Source organism: Triticum urartu, chromosome 1 (genome assembly GCF_003073215.2).
Source record: "Triticum urartu cultivar G1812 chromosome 1, Tu2.1, whole genome shotgun sequence".
NCBI classification, from domain to species: domain Eukaryota; kingdom Viridiplantae; phylum Streptophyta; class Magnoliopsida; order Poales; family Poaceae; genus Triticum; species Triticum urartu.
Window position 1 is genome coordinate 314,410,515 of NC_053022.1, and position 18,022 is coordinate 314,428,536.

At 44.0% G+C, this 18,022-nt stretch overlaps 1 long non-coding RNA gene across 1 annotated transcript; it reads right to left on the reverse strand.

Annotated features, from left to right (window-relative positions):
• Positions 1-2,641: 2,641 nt before the first annotated feature.
• On the reverse strand, positions 2,642-3,635 carry LOC125532896. Its single transcript, XR_007294180.1, has 3 exons — positions 3,428-3,635; positions 3,206-3,304; positions 2,642-3,078 (listed from the first exon to the last, which is right to left on the reverse strand). It is a non-coding gene; the product is annotated as an uncharacterized LOC125532896 (long non-coding RNA).
• Between the last annotated feature and the right edge of the window lie 14,387 nt (positions 3,636-18,022).

Below are 18,022 nucleotides of genomic sequence, written 5' to 3' on the forward strand. Positions count from 1 at the left end.
GTGAGACCGATCACACAAACTCGATAGGACCGATTTCTGTAATAGGCAAACAAAGAGTTGGTCAGGCAAACTCGGTGGGACCTAATCGCTCATTTCGGTAAGACCGTAACATTACGAAAGGGAAACAGAGAGTTTGCATTGCGAACTTGGTGGGACCGGTCGCTCATCTTGGTTAGACCGAAACATTACGAAGGGAAACAGAGAGTTTGCAATCCCATCTCGGTGAGACCGAGATCCATATCGATGAGACCGAAGTGACTAGGGTTTCTGGTAGTGGCTATGTCAAATGAACTCGGTGGCGCCGGATAGATAGAATCAGTGGGGCCGAGTTTGACTTTTGGTTTGGGACATATGTGGATATGAGAAAGTGGTTGAGGGCTTTTAGAGCATATCACTAAGAGCAAGCAAGCCATTAAGGAACACCTCATCCCCTTTTAATTCTATTGGCTTTTCCTATGGACTCAATGTGATCTTGGATCACTAAAATGAAAATGTAGAGTCTTGAGCTTGAGCCAATATGTATCCTTAGCATTTTGAGGGGTCCACATCCCTAATCCATGCCGTGCCAATCGTTGAACTTTATGAAATGATCATCTTGAAAGAACATTAGTTCAATGAGCTATATGTTGTTAGGAATTACCAAAACCAACCAGGGATAGTTGCACTTTCAATATCACACAATTCTACGAAAATGTTTAGATGGGACGCGGCATCCTCATTAGGATTACCGGAAAATTGATTTTTCATAACAAGATTCAACAAAGCAACATTAATATCAAAAGAGTCCGCACTAGCGGTGGGAGGAGCAATAGGAGTAGTAATAAAATCATTATTACTAGTATTGAAAAAATCACACAATTTGGTATTTTCTTGAGACATTGTGACACAAACAAGATCACAAGCAAACAAAAGATCAAACAAGAAAACGGCAAACGAAAAATATTTTTGTATTCTTGTAAAAACTTTTTAGAAGTGGTGGAGATGAAAACGAGAGGAAATGGCAAATAAAGTAATTGCAAGGAGATGAGAGTTTATGTGTAGATACTTGATAGATGTTGATGATGTCTCCCCGGCAACGACACCAGAAATTCTTCCCGGTTTCTTGTAATCTGCATTGGTATTTCCCTGAAGAGGAGCGGATGATGCAGCACAACAAAGTTAAGTATTTCCCTAAGTTATGAAACCAAGGTTATCAATCTATTAGGAGAACCAAGCAACACTATGTAAACATCACATGCACACAAACAACAAATACTTCCAACCCAACGCGTAAGAGGGGTCGTCAATCCCTCAACGGTATTGAGATAGATCAAATTGTATAGGTTTTGATAAATAGATCTAACAAAAATACAAAATAAAATAAATAAAGAAAAATTGCAGCAAGGTATTTTGTATTTAATATATGATAGGAAATAGACCCCGGGGCCATAGTTTTCACTAGAGGCTTATCTCAAGAAAATAGCATACGGTGGGTAAACAAATTACTATTGGGCAATTGATAGAAAAGCAAATAATTATGATGATATCCAAGGCAACGAGGATGTATACAGGCATCACTTCCAAGATTAGTAGACCGACTCTTGCTTGCATCTACTACTATTACTCCACACATCGACCGCTATCCAGCATGCATCTAGTGTATTAAGTTTATGGAAAAATGGAGTAATGTAATAAGAACGATGACATGATGTAGACAAGATAAACTCACGTATGAATAAACCCCATCTTGTTACCCTAAATAGCAACGATACACACGTGTCATGTCTCTTTCTGTCACTGAGATTGAGCACCGCATCGAACCCATCACAAAGCACCTCTTCCCATGGCAAGATAAATCAATCTAGTTGGCCAAACCATACCAGTAAATTGGAGAAGAAATACGAGGCTATAACACTCATGCATGAAATAGTTCACCAAAGACTCAAAAAATATTCATGGATTGAACTGATCATAAACTCACAATTCATCGTATCCCAACAAACACACCGCAAAAAAGAGTTACATCAAATAGATCTCCAAGAATATCGAGGAGAACATTGTATTAAATATCAAAAAGAGGGAAGAAGCCATCTTGCTACTAACTATGGACCCATAGGTCTGTGGTAAACTACTCACACATCATCAGAGGGGCAACAAGGATGATGAAGAACCCCTCCGTGATCGTTGCCCCCTCCAGCAGAATGCCGGAAAAGGCCTCTAGATTGGATCTGGTGGTTTTGGAACTTGTGGTGGAGAAATAAGTATTTCGTCCACTGCACTAGGGTTTTTGGGATTTTAGAGTATTTAGAGAGGCGGAGGTGGGTCAAGGGGGTGCCCGTGGGCCCCGCTACCCACCATGGCACGCCTGAGGCCCCTGGTGTCACTACTAGGGAAAAGCCTAGCAGCAGCGCGGGTTTTAGGCCTATCAGCAGCGTGGGCACCCGCGCTACCAATAAGGCGCTACAACTAACTAGATAGCAGTAGCGCGGATGCCACCCACGCTACTAGTACGTCTGTTAGTAGTAGCGCAGATGGCAGCGCGCTACTACTATCTCAACCAGCGCTACTACTATCCTAGGTAGTAGTAGCGTGCACTTCTCCTCCCACGCTACTAGTAGCTAATTAGGAATTAAAAAAATAAAATTTAGATGCATTATTCCTGGATAGAAAATAGACATGCCCAGTGCAAAATAAACTCATGTCAAGGAACAACATCTCAACTGAAAGAAATCACAACATCCCATTTAACATCAGACTCGTGTCAAGGAACAACATCTCAACTGAAAGAAATCACGACATCCCATTTAACATCAGACGAACACAACCATCATCTAAAGGTGGGTACCTTCCCTAGCATTCCACCACCAACCTAAACAGACCACTTCTCTAGATGTATCTACTAAGGCTTGGAGTTCAGACACCGGTGGACCTCCCCCCGGACGGTGGCGTCGAGGACCTCCACCTTGGCGACCTCCGACATCGCGATCACCTGGATGATCATCTGTGTGCAGTAGTCACTGGGCTTCACGGTGAAGTCCACCTCCAAGTGGTTGAAGAGCACGACACCCACCGGGCCACGAAAATCCTCCTCGATCACCCCTGCACCCATGTCAGGAAAGTGAAAACTTGTTGGTTCACATGCTGTGTCCAAATCTAGTATTGTATTTTCTTTCGTTTTTTGCGCATGCACATGAATCAATAGTAACAGCCGAAGGATGGTCCTTACTTGTTGCTCGACACGTGAAGAAGGCCGGGTACCCTCCTTATTGCACGAACGAATCCAAGGAAGACACTGTTGGTGGCTCCGAACACGGCTTCCGCTTATCTGTAGACAAGGAATAGTTTCAGCTAACAAGGAAAATGAGAACAAAGAGCAATCAGTAATTCTGAGACAAGAAATAACTTCTGTAGTAACCCGTGCATTGTATTCTATCCCAAGCTAAACTACCTAGTATCTGTCGTAGTCATGGTGAACTCGCTTTCATTTTCAGAAAATCCTGTATCTGTCATGTTCCTCCGCAGGTTTACGCCGGGCTCATTTGGCTCCAGCAACGTGGCATTCTCACCGGCCAGCCTCATGACAACCAAAGACATCACCGGCCTGTTCTACAACATGGGCCTTTTTTTTGTAAAGAACCTCTACCAGAACCAGACTCGGATGGTGTTTTTTTCCTTTTAGTATGAACTGGTGGTGGTGGTGTTGAGAATGCAACATGTGAGGGGACACCGACAAAATGGAGATTCTCCTGTTGCTGTTGTCTAGGAGGGGGGACATGAGATGGATAGTGCATTGGCTGGAATGTTGGCGTTCGTGGACTGCTTGATAAACTAAGAAAACCATCAGGTGGATGGGTATACATTCGCCTGAAACAAATAAGAGGAAGTAAGACAACAGTTACTTAACAGCAAAGTAAAGAAATTAACGCTTGTTGTTAGAATCTGCTCCTCCATCTTCCTTCCCTTCAGCAGGATAGCCTCAATCGCACATGATATACTCATATATGCCACTGGAACAAAGATGCAAAGAATATGATTAAGTGCTAAAAACAGGTTGACCAAGTAAGGAAAATCACAGATCAATATTAACCTATACTGCATGTAAATATATAGTTCACAAATCAACGTCTTGCTGTTTGCACATTATGTCAACGCATCAATCGCCTATGAAAAAACTTCACTGGGACAAAGATGCAAACAGTATGGTGAAGTGCTAAAAGCATGGTTGACCAAGTAATGGTCATGAATTGAAATAGGTAGTTAGGTGCAGAATTAGGCAAAAAAGAAATCTGATATCCTTGTAACGATGTGTTCTAAAAATTCAGAGGGAAAGCCATAATGGAAACATGCAGACCATCATTTAATATGTCTGTCATGCATAATTTACAATCAAAAGCCTGGTCTTCTCTTTACACATTGAGCACAGCAGTTCCAAGGTTCTGAGAGGAGTAAGAGGTGAGTGACCATGGTCGGGTTGGATGAATTCGTCAGTGTTTGACTCGACTAACTGAACCGAACTGAATTCAGTTTGATTATGCAAAAGGATTGCTACCGTTTTACATATACGTGCAGATGTCCTTCAGTTAGTGATACTTCTGAATATGCTGATACTACTACTGTACATAGTTCATTCCTTTCAATTGTGTATAAAAAAAATTATCTAGTGATACAGGTTGACTTGCGTAGAGTAAAATCAGTACGTTTCAACAACACTCAAATGAGATTGTCATGGTGTGCAAAAGAAACCGATGAAGTGTACTTACTATACGAAGATAATATGGCAAGAAACTCGGAATCGATGGACTTAGATTCCAGTTTCTTATCAAATTAGATGGCCATGATTTCTGAAAAACTGATACTAAATCAATGGATGACTGCAGTTTATATCCAACTAGGAATTCATGGACATGTGAAAAATTAGATTGAAAAGAGTAATAAGATAGAAGTGATCTATCAACCTGCGGTCATGCAGTCATGCACGAGAAGTGATTCAATTGAAAAATTAGATTGAAAAAATTTGCGACAGCAAATATATACTACAAGGACATATCCACGACGCGCTTAACACTAGAGAGAGATGCTACAGCCAAACAAATCATGACCAAACACATATCATCCAGTCCAGGACTTGCTCACTGCTATTTTGCTTGCAGATTCTGCCTTCAGGTTACAGCAACCAACTGAAAATAATACTACATAGAAATCACAAGTAGTCTTTAGCCTACGTGCAAATACAAATACTTGGTTCTCTCAATCGCATAAAAGTGCAAATACAAATCACAATACAAAATGTCCGCAGATAATGCACAATGCACGACACTCTTCTTTCCCGATCCAACTTTTGATTCATATGGGATCATATGGGATCCCTATAAGCAGCACATTGGCTCGTTGCGACAAAAATTCAGAAGTGTGGTAGGGGTATCAGTAATTTTAGGAGGAAATTATTGCCGCTTAATTGAGGAAACTAAGCGTGCACGTGGTGTTTCTTGGACTTACTAATTTTCTATCTTGAGTTGGACTTCAAGATGTTTTTATTTTCTTTGAGAAACAGATTGAGACGTTGACTGTCAGCATTGTGCGTGTTAATTCAAAATGATCCGGTCTCCGGATATCCATTCTGTCACTTTACGAACACTTTGTGGTGTCAGGTTGGTTGCATGCTGGAAGGAAGCATCGAACTTGTTGTTTTATATGATATATATATATATATATATATGCAAAAACGGGTAGCAATTAGCCTAATCAGTGTCTGTTGGGACGTCAATCCCTGCATAAAAGTGCAGTAGTTTTCTTCAGTGGAATCCTTGTGACATTCCAGTCTTGGTCTCCAATGTGACCAACCAACCAGAGATCTAAATAGTGCAGCATCTACGTACAGAACATGAATAAACTTGATCGATTGCCTTGGGCAAGATAGAGATCTGTGAAGAGGGAGGAAGGAGAGGAGAGGAGAGGAGGGCATACCTCGGCTAGGAGTTGCTGCTGTGGGAGGCGCAGGTGGAGCCGTCGTGTACCTCGCCGGCTCCAACATCCATGCGTGGCGTCGGCCCACAGCAGGGAGGCGTCGGCGGTCTCTTGTGACCTGCGTTGCGTGAGGAATCCGGCCAAATTGAATCAGAAAATGGCAATTCAAATTGAATCGAACAACATCCGGGATCTGGCCAAATCGTAATCCACACACACACGCATGAAGGGAAGGTAGGGGGAGAGACCTCCATGGCGTCGGTCGGAGCACCATCTCCATCTCTCTCCCTCACGCGGGCATACTTAGGAAGACATACGATCGAGGGCGGAGAGACCTCCGGAGGTCGTATATACGCTAGGGTGGCGGGCGGGCACGTGCGGTGGCAGCAGGCGGGCGCGAAGGGAGCGCGGCGGCGCGCCGCGTCACCGCTGGAATGGGCAGACGGACGGAAGGAGGAGGTCGAGCCGGCGGCCGATTGGTTTTCGGAGAGGGAGGCAAGTTGTGGATCTGACGAGCTGCGTAGGTTTTTCTTTTAGCAGACGGGTGGTGGCAGGGCCGTTGGTTGAGGCGTGGGATCGGCCGGGGCCCGCTTGTAGTTAGCTGGCGATCTCATGCGCACTAACACTAGTAGTAGGCGCGTTTCTATACTCCGTACTACTATGGTGGAAGGGAGGCCGGCGGCGAGTGGGTTGGGAGAGGTGAGGAGGTTGGGGATCTGGATCGAGCTGCGTGGTTTTTCTTTTGAGACAGACGGGGGTGGGTGGACAGGGCCGGTTGGTGGGGTGCAGGGGTGGGGATCGGGCCGGGGTGGCCACGCTTAGTAGTAGCGTGGGGGTCTCACCTGCGCTACTACTACTTACTTAGTAGTAGCGCCGGTTTTATACCTCTCGCTACTACTATGGCCTATCTTGGGGGCATTGTTGCAGACCATTTAGTAGCAGCGCGGTTTTATACCCCTCGCTACTACTATCAACTTAGTAGTAGCGCGGTTTTTATACCCCTCGCTACTACTAATTAGCAGTAGCGCCCATTTTTAAACCGCGCTGCTGATAAACTTCTGTGTATAAGGTTTTCCCTAGTAGTGTGTGTGATTTGGTGCCTAGTGGGCCCCACGAGCGACCCCTCATGCCCTCCACAAGCTTCCTGGGTGTCTTACTGCGAGAAAAAAATCTCCAAAAAGTTTCATGGCATTTGGACTTCGTTTGGTACTTATATTCTGCAAAGTAAAAACAAGCAAAAAAACAACAACCGGCACTGGGCACTATGTCAATAGGTTAGTCCCTAAAAATGATATAAAGTTGCTAGTAAATGTATATAAAACATTAAAGATTGGTAATATAATAGCATGGAACAATAAAAAATTATAGATACTTTATAGACATATCAGCCGGCCAGGCATTGGCTTAACAGCCTCCCTCCTCATTCTATTGGCAGCTGGGTGGCCCTAGAGGATGCTTTTTGAGCACACTTCCAGGGCACGTACGTCCGACGTCCGGATGCTGATGACCTAAACCGTGTCACCCAGCAGGCAGGCAAATCAGCCAGGAAATTCTTGAACAGGTTCCTCACCAAGAAGAGCCAGATAATAGATTGCTTTGAATATGAGGCCATCGCGACATTTAAGAACATATGAGATGAATGTGGCCTGCCAGATCGGCCAGGATAAGCCGAGGACTATGGCGGCCCTCACTTTGTTGATGACTCGCTTTTGTGCGGAGAGGACAGTTGGCTCGCCCATAGTACTCACATTGGCGAGGCAGGGACCTCGGAAACACGCAACACCAATGGAAAGCCCAAGTGCAATAAAAATAAGTGTAGGTATAAAAATGGCGGAAGTGATACGGAAGATGTTGTGGTCAATGCAGGGTTCACCGGACCTAAATCTGGATAGAAAAGGAATCCCTTTAAAGGGAAGAAAGACGGACCTAGCCAGCTCGATAGGATCTTGGATTGGCCGTGCCAACCCACACCAACAGGAATTGCTGGGTCTTTAAGCAAGCTGGCAAGGTCGCGATAGAGGGTCAAAGGAAAACCTAAAATCGCACGAAGACGAGTATGAACCTCGGCGGCCCAATAATGGAGGCCAAAAGAAGTTTCTTGATGAGGTAACCGAGGTCAATATGATCTATATTACCCACATCCCTAAAAGTGAGAAGAAGCGTGTACTCCGGGATGTCTACACGATGGAGCCAGTCGCCCCGAAGTTTAACGCCTAGTTGTCTTACCCGATCACATTTGACAAACATGATCATTCAACGAGCATCAGGCATGGCAGATCGGCGGCACTCGTCCTGGACCCAATTGCCGTTGGTTACTATCTGACACGTGTCCTCATGGACGGCAAGATCAGCATCAACCTCATACGGTTAGGAATATGGGAATCGACTCATCCCAGATCAAGCCGAGTACCACCACCTTTAAAGGTGTCATCACAGGTGGCGAAGCCCACTGCACTAGGACGGTCACTCTGGAGGTAGAATTTGGCTCGCCCGAGAACTTCAGAAGCGAAGAACTAATCTTTGACATCATACCCTTCCGATGTGGAACACGCTCTTAGGACGCACAACCTTCCACACTTCAATGCAGTCCTGCATTATGCTTATATAGAGCTCAAAATGCCAGGACCCAACGGTGTTATCACGGTTAATGGTAACACCGAGCGCTCACTCCGGACGGAGGAGCAGACCGCGGCTTTCGCAGCTGAGGTACAGGTGTCTGAGGAGGCGGCCTGCAAGGATAAACGCACCGCTAGCTCTTCGAAGCGCATGCGGGCTACGCAAACCAACCTCGGCCATGTACACTCGCACCCTAAATAGGGATACAGGCTCCTAGCGTGCCCTCTCTGGATGGGGCACTATGCCCCCAGGGTGCATAACTTCGCACTCAAGATTCCTTGGGCCGCCGAGCAGCCAAAATTCATCAACACGCCGAAACGGCTCAACCGAGGACTGACGTGGCATCGAGCCTTTATCTCAGCAGGTCTTTGTCAAAGAGCCGACAAGAACTACTTCATCAATGTAGCTTAAACCACACAAGCAGACTCCTACAAGACCTCCTTCAAGGGGCTCGGCCAATAAACACCTGAAGCGTATAAAGGGCCGAGATTGCACCGGTCTTACTCAAATCACTAATATGTCTCTGTCGTATCTACTTTCCTAACGCTTTTGTTTCTTGTTTTAGACTCTAATTTGCATGATTTGAATGAACCAAACCTAGACTGATGTTGTTTTCAGCAGAACTACCATGGTGTTGTTTTTGTGCACAAATAAAAGTTCTTCAATTTGGACGAAACTTTTCGGAGAATTATTTCAGAATAAATAAAAAATACTGGAACCAAGAACCACCAGAGGGGCTGCCCTGGTTGGCCATGATACACCAAGGCGCGTCACCCCTCCAGGTGAGCCTTGGTGGGTTGTCGGGACCACGTGCCCCTCACCCGAATTTCAACTCCATAAATACCTATTTTCGGAGAAAAAATAGGAGAGGAAGTTACATTGCGTTTCACGACACGGAGCCGCCACCGCATCCTGTTCTTCATCGGGAGGCCATATCTGGAGCCCCTCCGAGGCTCCGGAGAGGGGAATCTTCGGTCTTCTTCATCACCAACCCTCCTTCATCACCAATTCCATGATGTTCTCCATCGGGAGTGAGTAATTCATTTGTAGGCTCGCTGGTCAGTGAGGAGTTGGATGAGGTTCATCATGTAATCGAGTTAGTTTTGTTAGGGTTTGATCCCTAGTATCCACTATGTTCTGAGATTGATGTTGTTATGATTTTCTATGCTTAATGCTTTTCACTAGGGCCCGAGTGCCATGATTTAAGATCTGAACCATTTATGTTTTCACCATTATATCTTTGTTCTAGATCATATCTTGCAAGTCATATTCACCTATTACGTGTTATGATCCATAAACCCCGGTGTGACAGTAATTGGGATACTTTCCGGTGATGACCGTAGTTTGAGGAGTTCATGTACATACTATGCGTTAATGCTTTGTTCCGGTTCGCTATTAAAAAGAGGCCTTAATATCCCTTAGTTTCCTTATGGACCCCGCTACCACGGGAGGGTAGGACAAAAGATGCCATGCAAGTTCTTTTCCATAAGCATGTATGACTATTTATGGAATACATGCCTACATTAAATTTATGAACTGGAGCTAGTTCTGTGTCGCCCTAGGTTATGAATGTTATATGATGAATATCGTCCAACGAATGCATCGATCCAATGCCTAGGAGTTTTCCATATATTGCTCGTGCTAAGTTACTATTGATATTGCTACTGTTACAACTGCTACAATACTAATACCACTGTTACCGTTACTATTGCTACTATTACCACTGCTATCAAAACTATCATATTACTATGCTACTGATCACTTTGTTGCAGATATTTAATCGCCGGGTGTGGTTGAATTGACCACTCAACTGCTAATACCTACAAATATTATTTGGCTCCCCTTGTGTCGAATCTATAAATTTGGGTTGAATACTCTACCCTCAAAAACTGTTGCGATCCCCTATACTTGTGGGTTATCAAGATCTTCTTCTGGTGCCATTGCCGGGGAGCATAGCTATATTTGCTGAGTCACTTGGGATTATTATCTATTTATCACTATGAAGAATCTAAAAGATACAAAAACCAAGATCGTTCCCTCTAGAATGAGGGGAGGTAAGGAACTGCCATCACACTCTGCACTTGATTCACCTTCTATTTTGAGTAGATTTGCAACACCACTACAAGCTATTAATCCTGATATGTCGCAAGTTATTCATGATGCTACTTCTGCTATGAATGATGCTAGTACCTTCCATGATGATAATGTGCCACTAGGTGAATTTCTTAATGAACAACCTGCTAGAGCTAAAGATGTTGAGAATGCTGAAACTGATGAAATTACTGAAACTAATGAAATTCTTGAAACTGAAAATCTTGAAACACCTATTAGAACTAGCTCTCCTAGACTTGAAATTCCTAAGATACCTGAAGGTTATGTTATGGATGAGTAGATAGCTATAGACTTTCTTGCTTGCAATGATAGAGATGATCTTAAGAAATTATTATGCAAACTAAAAGAAGAATCTTTGAATGCTAGAATGAAATGAGATCGTAAGTTTGCTACTTCACCTATATTTGTTATAGATAAGGATTATGAATTCTCTGTCGACCCAGAGTAAATTACTTTGGTTGAATCTGATCCTTTCCATGGCTACGAAACTGAAACTGTTGTGCACATCTTACTAAATTAAATGATATAATCACCCTTTTTGCTCATGATGATAAAATTCGCTACTACTATATTCTCAAATTATTTCTGTTCACATTAAAGGGTGATGCGAAGATATGGCACAAAACTCTTTCCCCTGGTTGTGTGCGTAGTCCCCCGGATATGATCTACTACTTCTCTGAAAAATATTTCCCTGCTCATAGGAAACAAGCTGCCTTACAAGAAATATTTAACTTTGTGCAAATTAAAGAAGAGAGTCTCCCACAAGCTTGGGGGAGGCTTCTTCAAATTCATAATGCTTTGCCTGATCATCCTCTTAAGAAAAATGAAATACTTGATATCTTTTATAATGGACTAACCGATGCTTCTAGGGACTTCCTAGATAGTTGTGCTGGTTGTGTTTTTAGGGAACGAACCATTGAACAAGCTGAAGAATTATTGAATAATATATTGAAGAATTATGATGATTGGACTCTTCCTGAACCACCGCCTAAACCCACTCCGAAGAAAAGGGGTATCTTATTTCTCAGACCTGAAGATATGCAAGAGGCCACGAAATGTATTGCTACCTCTGGAGCATTGTGTTTTTCCCCTTGAAGAGGAAAGGGTGATGCAGCAAAGTAGCGTAAGTATTTCCCTCAGTTTTTGAGAACCAAGGTATCAATCCAGTAGGAGGCTACGCGCGATTCCCTCGCACCTGCACAATACAAATAAATCCTTGCAACCAACGCGATAAGGGTTGTCAATCCCTTCACGGTCACTTACGAGAGTGAGATCTGATAGATATGATAGGAAGATTAATATGATGAAGATAGACCCGGGGGCCATAGGTTTCACTAGTGGCTTCTCTCAAGAGCATAAGTATTTTATGGTGGATGAACGAATTACTGTTGAGAAATTGACAGAATTGAGCATAGTTATGAGAATATCTAGGTATGATCATGTATATAGGCATCACGTCCGAGACAAGTAGACCGACTCCTGCCTGCATCTACTACTATTACTCCACTCATCGACCGCTATCCAGCATGCATCTAGAGTATTAAGTTCATGAAAATAGAGTAACGCCTTAAGCAAGATGACATGATGTAGAGGGATAAATTCATGCAATATGATAAAAAAACCCATCTTGTTATCCTCGATGGCAACAATACAATACGTGCCTTGCTGCCCCTAATGTCACTGGGAAAGGACACCGCAAGATTGAACCCAAAGCTAAGCACTTCTCCCATTGCAAGAAAGATCAATCTAGTAGGCCAAACCAAACTGATAATTCGAAGAGACTTGCAAAGATAACCAATCATACACAAAAGAATTCAGAGAAGATTCAAATATTGTTCATAGATAATCTTGATCATAAACCCACAATTCATCGGTCTCAACAAACACACCGAAAAAGAAGATTACATCGAATAGATCTCCACGAGAGAGGGGGAGAACATTGTATTGAGATCCAAAAAGAGAGAAGAAGCCATCTAGCTACTAACTATGGACCCGAAGGTTTGAGGTAAACTACTCACACTTCATCGGAGAGGCTATGGTGTTGATGTAGAAGCCCTCCGTGATGGATGCCCCCTCCGGCTAAGCTCCGGAACAAGCCCCAAGATGGGATCTCGTGGGTACAGAAGGTTGCGGCGGTGGAATTGGGTTTTTGGCTCCGTATCTGATCGTTTGGGGGTATGTAGGTATATATAGGAGGAAGAAGTACATCGGTGGAGCAACATGGGGCCCATGAGGGTGGAGGGCACGCCCCCCTACCTCGTGGCCTCCTGGAAGCTTCTCTTACGTAGGGTCCAAGTCTCCTGGATCATGTTCGTTCCAAAAATCAAGCTCCCGAAGGTTTCATTCCGTTTGGACTCCGTTTGATATTCTTTTTCTGTGGAACTCTGAAATTGGCAAAAAACAACAATTCTGGGCTGGGCCTCCGGTTAATAGGTTAGTCCCAAAAATAATATAAAAGTGGATAATAAAGCCCAATATTGTCCAAAACAGTAGATAATATATCATGGAGCAATCAAAAATTATAGATACGTTGGAGACGTATCAAGCATCCCCAAGCTTTATTCCTGCTCGTCCTCAAGTAGGTAAATGATAAAAATAGAATTTTTGATGCGGAGTGCTACTTGGAATAATTTCAATGTAATTCTTCTTAATTGTGGTATGAATATTCATATCCGAAAGATTCAAGATAAAAGTTCATATTGACATAAAAAACTACTTCAAGCATACTAACTAAGCAATTATGTCTTCTCAAAATAGCATGACCCAAGAAAGTTCATCCCTACAAAATCATATAGTTTAGTCATGCTCCATTTTCGTCACACAAGAATGATCTCATTATGCACAACCCCGATGACAAGCCAAGTAATTGTTTCATACTTTAGTAATCTCAAACTTAATAAACCTTCATGCAATACATGAGCGTGAGCCATGGATATAGCACTATGGGTGGAATAGAATATGATGATGGGGGTTATGTGGAGAAGATAAAAAAGGAGAAAGTCTCACATCAACAAGGCTAATCAATGAGCTATGGAGATGCCCATCGATTGATGTTAATGCAAGGAGTAGGGATTGCCACGCAATAGATGCACTAGAGCTATAAATGTATGAAAGCTCAACAAAAGAAACTAAGTGGGTGTGCATCCAACTTGCTTGCCCATGAAGACCTAGGGCACTTGAGGAGGCCCATTGTTGGAATATACAAGCCAAGTTCTATAATGAAAAATTCCCACTAGTATATGAAAGTGACAAAACAAGAGACTCTCTATCATGAAGATTATGGTGCTACTTTGAAGCACAAGTGTGGAAAAAAAAGGATAGTAGCATTGCCCCTTTTTTTGGGCCTTCTTTTTTTGGCCTTTCTCTTTTTTGGGGACAATGCTCTATTAAATGATGATCATCACACTTCTATTTATTTACAACTCAATGATTACAACTCGATACTAGAACAAAGTATGACTCTATATGAATGCCTCCGGCGGTGTACCGGGATATGCAATGAATCAAGAGTGACATGAATGAAACAATTATGAACGGTGGCTTTGCCACAAATACTATGTCAACTATATGATCATGCTAAGCAATATGACAATGATGAATGTGTCATGACAAACGGAATGGTGGAAAGTTGCATGGCAATATATCTCGGAATGGCTATGGAAATGCCATAATAGGTAGGTATGTTGCCTGTTTTGAGGAAGATATAAGGAGGTGTATGTGTGAAAGAGCATATCATATCACGGGGTTTGGATGCACCGGCGAAGTTTGCACCAACTCTCAATGTGAGAAAGGGCAATGCACGGTACTGAAGAGGCTAGCAATGATGGAAGGGTGAGAGTGTGTATAATCCATGGACTCAACATTAGTCATAAAGAACTCACATACTTATTGCAAAAATCTACAAGTCATCAAAAACCAAGCACTACGTGCATGCTCCGAGGGGGATAGATTGGTAGGAAAAGACCATCGCTTGTCCCCGATCGCCACTCATAAGGAGGACAATCAAAGAACACCTCATGTTTCAAATTTGTTACATAACGTTTACCATATGTGCATGCTACGGGACTTGCAAACTTCAACACAAGCATTTCTCAAATTCACAACTACTCAACTAGCACGACTTTGATATTATCACCTCCATATCTCAAAACAATCATCAAGCATCAAACTTCTCTTAGTACTCAACACACTCATAAGAAAGTTTTTACAAATCTTGAGTACCTAGCATATTAGGATTATTTAAGCAAATTACCATGCTATTTAAGAATCTCAAAATAATCTAAGTGAAGCATGAGAGATCAATAGTTTCTATAAAACAAATCCACCACCGTGCTCTAAAAGTGTCGGGACCCCGATCCTAAGTCACACCGATCTAGCATGTAACACTTCATATCACTTTGCGGCCTCACACACGGTATTCCCACGGGTGCCACCTTACCTGGCCCGGGACCGTTTGCGCCTTTTAGCTCACGTATATGATAGTGTCGCTAGCATCCATATGACATAGAACCCGGGCCGACATGACTAGTCGTGAACCCAAAGTGGCACTAACTTACAGGGACAGGCATACATAAATCAACCTCGAGCGTGTCAGTCAACAGCGTATGAATCCGGGCTGTAGCACTGGGCTAACAGGACTCCGGGAACCCGGGCTGTAGCAGGCTAGGCAGGACTCCGGATGTCACCGCGTGACATTTCCCCAAAGGGACAGACACAGGAACGAAGTGAATCACATGCCGGCCAGTCAAGTGTTCCGGAGCAGTAGTGCTGGGCAAGTAGGACTCTGGTGAACTGGGCTATAGCGGACTACTATGGCTCATGGAAGCACAAGACTACATTTCCCCATAAGAGAGGCTACCAAGGATAAACAACTAGGTTGTCGGATCCCACACATAGCAATACATGTCACACGTACGCATAACATGCAAGTATGTGATGTACAACATGGCATCACAACATAACTCAAACTCATATAGATAAAGGCCCAGAAGAGCCACATAGCATTCAATACAAATAGGGGTCTCATGACCCATCATTCAGAGCATACAAGCAACGGAAGCATTACATGTCTGAGTACAGACAACTACAAAAGGAAAAGACTGAGAAGCCTGACTAAACATGACCCTCCCAAGGGTACAAGATCGTAGCTGGCATACAAGCTACTCGTCAAAGTCACTAGTGTAACCAACCGCAAAACATAAATAAGCAAACATGAGTACAAAGGTACTCAGCAAGTCTTACATCAGAACTATCTACATATGCAACATTATCAACAAGGGGGTGGTGGAGTTTTAACAGCAGCAAGCCAGCTTTGACTCAGTGGCTAACCTATACTACGAGTATCAGAAACTTCTTTGAGGTGAGAAGACGCACACGAGTCCACATATTCACCATATCAATACTCCACTATGGATCCGTTCCCGTCTCCCTACGAGAAGGCCATCCATAGCACTCACGCTTATCTTGCGGATTTTGGAGTATCCACTTCAAGTTGTCTATGTACTACATAAGTCCTCCAAGTTTCCATATCCGAGGAAAAGGGCTATTCAAATAGATAATGTTCACCCTGCAGGGGTGTACTTCTTCACACACGCTCTCGCCACTTATCGCCCTGTACATGTCATGTACCTCGGCAACCTTCAAGCGGAAACCGGGGGAGGGTGTCGGCCATGACCTGACTAACCACACAAGTCTCTCATCCAGGTTTATCGCCTATTAGAGTTCCATCCGCAAGGAGTTCCGGCCGAAGTCTCCAGTACGGCCCCAAACGATGTGTGCAGGGTTCCCAAGCCCACCATCCGGGTGCCACTTGGTACACCGTGCCACGGTGCCTAGTCTGTCCCAAGCCCGTCCCGTCGGACACCACCTGGTAGACAAGTAGCACTACCTACAAATGCCAGAAACTAGTTGCAACTCCTGGACAGAGATCAAGTGGATTAATAAGCCGAGAGGGGCCGGATAACCGGAACCCAATGTGTGGTAGTAACTGGACTTGGATAACATACACAGAACTCAGTGCTTAGGGACAGTTCCAATGAGACAACCCACCATGTACTCCTACATGGCCTCTCATTGCTACCTTTACCAAAACGTGTTCACACACTTAGCCTTTATCGGTAGGACATGTTCACCACTCCGATTCATTCCCGATGAATCAGACCTGACACAACTCTAAGCATAGCTGGCATAAAGAAAACAAGCATGGATGAGTAGGCACATCAAGGCTCAAGCAACTCCTACTCATGCTAGTGGGTTTCAACTATTTACTGTGGCAATGACAGGTCATGCAGAGGAATGGGTTCAACTACCGCAGCAGAAAAGTAGCAGCTGAATCGTTGTTGTCCTAATGCAGTAAAAGGAGCAGGAGCGAGAGAGTGGGATTTATCGAAATGCTCAAGGGGGGGGGTTGCTTGCCTGATAGAACGACGAAGGGGCACTGCTCCTCTGACAGGTACTCGGGAACACCTCCCGGAGTGGAACCTATCGAGAAGAAACGGTGCCAGCAATCAATACACAAACAAATGCAACAAAATGATGCATGAACATGACATGTGCAAATGCTAGTGTTTGGGCTAATGCAAGATGCTACCAAGTTGGTTGAAGCCCATTTGAATCAAAGATTCAAATGCAATTCAAAATGAAGCATTTAAAATGCCCATATTATGTTTTCACTTATATAGCATGTATAAGTTGGTTTCTCATGCATGTAACTGGCATAAATGGATTCCTTGCATTTTTCTGATAATTTTTCATATATAATTTATTTCATTCTGAGCTACGGTTGAATTATTATGATTTTTTGAAGTTTACGCAATATTCTGGAATTTCCCGAGTTAAAATAATTCCAGAAATCAATTATTGCGTCAGCTTGAGGTCAGCATTGCATCAGCAGGTCAACGTCTCGGTCCAGGTCAAACCTGGACGGTGGGGCCCGCATGTTAGTGTCACAGGGCTAAACTATTTTAGTTAAACCTAAACTAGGTAATTAGCTAGGGCTGGCCCCACATGTCAATGACCCAGGGGAGGTCAAACCCCTGGTCAACATGCCCAACACACTGGCGGCTCGTCGCCGGCGACAGCATGCACGGCGGAGGCTTGGGTTTCGCTCTCAGGCGACCAAAAGGACGGTGGAGGGGCTCTACGTGGAGCTGGGCATGCGCCGCATCCAGGGAAGCACACGAGAGGGGCCGGGGTGGCTGGAGTCGACGGCACCGACGAGCGGAGCAGCGCCGGAGTTCGGACGTCGATGGAAACGGGGCTATACAGTACCAGGGGACGAGCTGGTGAGTGCATCATGCTCCTAGGGGTGCGCTGAGCACGCTGATGAGCTCGGACGCGGGTGGAAGCAGTT